General features: G+C 44.1%; 1 protein-coding gene across 1 annotated transcript in view; it reads right to left on the bottom strand.

Annotated features, from left to right (window-relative positions):
- Positions 1–4,393: 4,393 nt before the first annotated feature.
- Positions 4,394–6,000, bottom strand: part of LRIG2 (leucine rich repeats and immunoglobulin like domains 2) — a 112,573-nt gene continuing 110,966 nt past the window's right edge. The window contains exon 21 of the transcript XR_004349702.1: positions 4,394–5,575. The gene's annotated coding sequence lies outside the window, so the exon portion shown is untranslated. The remainder of the gene's footprint in view (positions 5,576–6,000) is intronic.

Here is a 6,000-nt window from a genome sequence, read left to right as displayed (position 1 = left end):
AGAAGAAGCCAACAATGACAGAGTATTTACTGCTAGGTACTATGCAAAATGCTTTGCATAAATATCTCAAATAATCCTCACAACTCTGTGAAGAAAGGAGTGTTATTACCCCCATTCTATGGATGAGAAATTCTATAGATGAGAAAAGGCTCAGAAAGGTCAAGTAACTAACCCCAAGACACAGAGTAGGTAAGTGGTACTAGCTAGGACTCAGATTCAGGCAGTCTGACTTGAGTGCACAAGATCCCTGCTAGGGACACCTCTTCCTGCCAGCCTAGCTGCACCACAGTGATAATAAAAATAACTGAACCCTTAGTGAGTGCCAGGCACTTTGCTAAGGCATTTGCTTGCATTCCTTTAACTCTTTTTTTGGGCCTAGCCGCTCCGCGGCAAGTGGGATCTTCCCAAACCGGGTCACGAACCCGTTTCTCCTGCATCGGCAGGCGGACTCTCAACTACCGCGTCACCAGGGAAGCCCTCCTTTAACTCCTGAATGAGGAACCAGAGAATCAGAGAGATCAATTCACTTCCCCAAAGTCACGTTCAGTAAGTGAATATGACAGGGACTATTTTCCTCTAAAATCCAATTTCTCCTTCTTGTCGAATAATAGACTCCCATTATTAGCTGAATATGTGGCCTTCTAGAATCAAGACAATTATTTGCCAGATTTTGTTGAAGCTAGGTGTGTCCCTGTGACTAAATCGTGGGTAACAAGATGTAAGCAAAAGTGCTAAGTGCCACTTCCTGGAAATATCAGCCTTCTCTCCTTTCCTCCTTTCTGCTGGTGGAATGCTGACCTGAGAGCTGGAGCTGGAGGGGTGCCAGCTCAAGCTGTGACATGACCAAGGCCACAAAGAGCGGAGCCACAAGGTAGAAGGAACCTCGGTCCCCATGGACTCCATGGAACCAAATCAACTCAGCCATCTTGAGGTAACCACCCCTTGACTTTTACGTGAAAGAGAAACACCCAACTTGGTTAAGCCATTATTTTGGGTTCCCTGTCATTTACCGTCAAACCAAGTCCTAATTAACATAGTGGTGGAGCTGGAGCTTAAACCAGTTTGACTCCAAAGGCCAAAATTAACCAGTTTGACATGCTGTTTCTACTGTACAACTCTATACCCGCATTGGTCCATCTTATTATGATCAGTCTTCCACTACCTTCATTTGGAGAATCATTCGATAAATATTTACCAAGTGCCAGGCTCTGAGCTAGAGAATAAACCAAGAATATAAATATGGATGATTTGGTCAGTGCCCTCGAGGAGTTGGCAGTCCATTTTGGAAGACAGATGGCTAGGTACATAAATAAAATACAGTGCAACGAGTCCTGTAATTGAGACAATGAGCCAAATACTGTGGGAGCACAAAGAATGAATGACTCACTGCCTGAGGGTCAGGGAAAAGTCCACCAAAGTACAGCAGATGAGCTGCACATGCTGTGGCTGCAAGAAAGTGTGAAGTGTACTTGGTTTTCGTACACCAGTACATGTAAACCACTGGCCTCCAATAACCAAACATCTTTTTTCTAGAAATGCAGCCCATTCTCCTTTCTCTGGAATTTTAGACTCGAATTCTTCAGCAGTGGAGACCCTTGTAGCCCCTTGGGAATCCAGACTGTTTTTGTTTGCTGGACCTGCAGCCATGAAGAAAAATGTATGTGGGAATCCTAAGGCCAACCCCCCTCACAACAAGGAAGAAAATGGAAGCAGGGAAAGGAAGGCCCTCAGGAGCAGGGCAGGATAAATAAAGATTCTTCAGCATAGCTGTGAAAGCCAGAATAAGTTCTGTCCGTATTTACTCTGTGCTCAGAAATGGTGTTTCCAATGTGACCTTTCTACCTGCAGTTCTAACGGTGGAGCTGCTGTCAGTGTTAATAAAGCCCAGACCCAGCTCTCCCTGACTGGAGCCAATTAGAATTACCCGGAGAGGGCAGCCAGGGCAGCCTCGCCGCTAATGAGGGCAGCTGATGTGTTGGCATTGGCTCATTCACCCAGTGATGAGGGGATGGGAAAGCTCATCCAGCCAAGCGGTCCCCTCTTCCCCCCTCCCACTGCCTCCAGTAACTCTGCTCAACTATTTCTTGAGCACCAGCTTTAAATCAAGGCAATGAGCTCTACTGGGGGAAAGAATATGTCCTGGATAATGAGGATAAACAACACTTTTCCTCACTCAGCCTATATTTATTAAGCAAACTAGAGCAGTCCCCCCTTATCCAAGGGAATATGTTCCAAGAGTCCCAGTGGATGACTGAAACTGCAGGTAGTACCAAACCCTATATATACTATGCTTTTCTTCCTATACATGCATACCGATAAAAAAGCTTAATTTATGAATTAGCATAGTAAGAGATTAATAACTAATAATAAAATAGAACAATTATAATGATATATTAGAATAAAAGTTATATGAACGTGGTCTCTCCCTCCCTCTCTCTCACCCAGAATATCTTATGGTACAATTTAAAGGCTCTTCCACTTTAAGCGCTTATCACGCACTGTGGCATTAAATTTTTCTTTAACTTTTTATTTTATATTGGGGTATAGCTGATTAACAATGTTGTGATAGTTTCATGTACACAGAAAAGCGACTCAGCCATCCAAATACATGTATCCATTCTCCCCCAAACTCCCCTCCCATCCAGGCTGTGTGGCATTAACTTTTGCAGTTTGAGGTTGGACAGCAAAACTAGTACGAATTTCTTTTCCTTCTTCACAATTTCATGGATAGAAGATTCATTCTTACCGTAGATCTTAGCAACCTCAGCATACGATTTTCTTCTTTCCTTAAGTGGAGAACTTTCACCTTCTCACTTAAAGCGCTTTGCAACTGCTCTTTGGCATAACCAAACTGCCGGCATCACAACTCTTGCACTTTGGGGCCATGGTTAAGTAAAATAAGGGTGACTTGAACACAAGCACTGCGATACTACAACAGTCATGCTGATAACCGAGATGGCTACTATGTGACTAATGGGCAGGGTACCCTGGACGAAGGGACGATTCGCGTCTCCTCCTCACAGGAGGAGGCGGGATGAAGCAGGACACGCGAGACTTCGTCACATTACTCAGAATGGCACGCAATTTAAAACTTACGAATTGTTTATTTCTGGAATTTTCCATTTAATATTTTCAGACACAGCTAACTGCAGGGTAACTGAAACTGCAGAAAGCAAAAGGATAAGGTGGGGACTACTGTACTGTGTGCCAGGAGAGGTGCCAGGGGCAATACGTACTAACAACTAAGATACAGAGGCAAATTTACCATGAAGTTAAAGAAGCTTAAGCTTTAGGGCCTCCCATTAGCACAGGTCCAGAAAGGGATGCTAGCAGTGTTGTACATGTTTTGGTAAACTTTGCAAAAGTGAGCTATTTTAACCACACTTAGTTAAGAATGGTGTCTCTTTCCACTCAGACTCTGTCACATTTCCCTTAGTTTAGGATGACACTGAAGTGGCATTCATGGGATCTGGCTGAGGGCAAGTTAAGTTGGAGATACAACTGGGTTTCCATTTTGTTGGGTGGTTTGCAGTCACTTTTTACATAAGTTTTTGCTAGCCATCTCAGTGTGGAAATGGCTTCCAGGGATCCTCCTAGTGCCCATGGTACCTTCTCATCTGGCACGTGGCACTAAGGAGCAGGGCCAAAGTTCACATCAGATTTGAATGTATCCTATGGAAACTGACACTGGAAGTATGTGGGTGGGGAAAGAAATGAGATTTGAATTGCATAGAGCCAAAAGTTAGTCTATGGGAAAATCTTTCAGATGTATAAAATTCTAAATGCAGGATTCCGTTCTCACAGATACCTAGTCATATATAGTAGGAATATTCAGTAATAGTTATGCAATTCTATGCTATACTTTTCTTTTCTTTTTTGATGACAATTATGCCAAATAGGACTTATCAAAATATGTTGGTAGGGTATAAACTGTAGCAGTCCTACAAACAGCAAGTATGTCTGGTTTCATGCATGTTTTATGCATCCCAATCATCGATAATAAATCTAATTTTTATTATGCTGGAGGAAAGACTTACTTCTCTTTCCTTTCTCTATATAGCAAATATTACAAAACTGTTATATAAAGAAGTGATAAAAGAGTATTCGACAAAAAATGCAGCGGAAGAAAATATTACAGCAGTGTGCTAGGTAGTTAATTAATAAAAACATTGTATTATTTTTCTGTATCTTGTGATATTTGTGAAAATTTTCAGCTTTAAAAGTCTTACAATGTATTATTTCTTTTCTCAATCTAAATAAAGATCCACTTTCACACCTAATTTTGCTTTTGTAATTTTGTATTTTTCTTAAAGAGGGCCCTTCAAATTGTCTAAGTTTCAGGCCCCTCCTACACCCCTGGAGCATACGGTCATGGTTTACTCCTTGTCATGGTCTCATGGGAAAACTCAATTGCCTCCCCCTGCTCATCATATATGTGATCACTGAATACCAGGTTCTGAGCTAGGGATGGGCACACAGTAGTAGATGAAGCAGATCTTGCACCTTCCTAGGTGTGGAGAGGGAGACACCGATATCAAATAAACTAAATCATACGGCATGCTGCAGGAGAGAATAAGGGGACAAAACTTCTCATAGGGAATATTTTAGCTGAGACCGAAAGGGTAAGAGTTGGTCAGATGAAGAATAAAAAAAGAACATGGCAAGCGAAAAGAATAGCGTGAGTAAAGGCCCTGGGGTGGTAAGGGCCTGGTGCATGACAGGTGTTCAGTAAGTATCAAATTAATTTTTAAAATAAATATTACAATTTGTGCAGGGCCAGGGTGCTATGGGAACATGAAGGAGAGGCACTGAACCCTTGCCAAGGGCAGCAGCAATGGAGGAATGAGGAATAAGCAAAAGTTAGGTTAGAATAGACTTTCTGACTTTCAGGAGAAGAAACAGCATGTGCAAAGGCCCTAGGATTAGAGAGATATCAGAAAGCAGTTCTGTATGGTTAGACCACAGTGAGCTGGATTTAAGAAGGAAAGTTTGGCTGAGGGAAGGTGGAGAGGTAGAACTGGCAAGAAATGAGGCCAGACATGTAAACCAGAGCCAGACCATGAAAAAGCCTCATAAGCCACGGTAAGATGTTTGGATTTTATGTTGGTAAGGTGGTTTTAGCAAAGGAAATGACATGCTCAGATCAGCACGTGAGAAAGATTTGGTTGCCAGGTGGAGAGAAGACTGGATAGGGGGAGAGGCAGGAAGTCCAGGTACGAGGCTGTTAGAGAAATGCAAGAGAAGGTGGTGGCCAGAGGTAGTGGCAGTGGGGATGCGGAGAGGTAGACAGATCCCTAGAGGAAGGTTGTGGTACCTGACGCAGTTAGCTGGACAAGGTAAAAGAATCGTATCGGGGGCCGGTGCAAGGCTGGTTCCTAGTTCCTCTTCCTTTGGGAAGCTAGCCAATCTCATGGGAGACAGGCTTCTTGTTTACAGTGGAGGGTTTCTTTCCAGTAGCAGGACTGCCTGTGTTCTGCTGGTCATCCTGTGCTGTATGTCTTCTGTTCACCCCTCGGACCTTGCTCTCTGTTCTCTCACTTCTCACTGGGCTCGGCCAGTGGGAGCTGACAGAAGACTGGAGGGCAGGGCAGAAAGGTCACAGTATTTATTCCTGGTGGCCTCCCTGAGAGGAGCACCCAGTCTAGTTATGCCCTTCAGTCTCTCTCGAGACAGCCTTCTCATCTCTACTCTTCCCTTTCCTGGTTTCCGTATTCACTTCCCTTCCCTTCACTTAGGACTTAAGGAGGTTAGAGCTCCACTGACCAGCTGCGGAATCACCCCAACATCCCTGTGGTTCCCCCACGCCTCATCCACACCTTGGTAAGTTCTTTTAAGTCAGACCATGCCCCCACAAGCCCAACAGCCAGTAAGACCAAGACCGCACCCTCAGCCCTTTTCCTGATGACCAACCAGCATCTTCCTGCGCCCCTTGCCCCAGGCCAAGTTCTGCTCCTGCCAGAAGCCTGGAGTCTGGCTCCGATTCCTGGCTCTGACTTCCCG

The sequence above is a fragment of the Phocoena sinus genome, chromosome 1 (genome assembly GCF_008692025.1).
Source record: "Phocoena sinus isolate mPhoSin1 chromosome 1, mPhoSin1.pri, whole genome shotgun sequence".
In the NCBI taxonomy this organism is placed as follows: domain Eukaryota; kingdom Metazoa; phylum Chordata; class Mammalia; order Artiodactyla; family Phocoenidae; genus Phocoena; species Phocoena sinus.
Note: the sequence above shows the minus strand (reverse complement) of the source record. Positions and strands in the feature narration are given on the sequence as shown.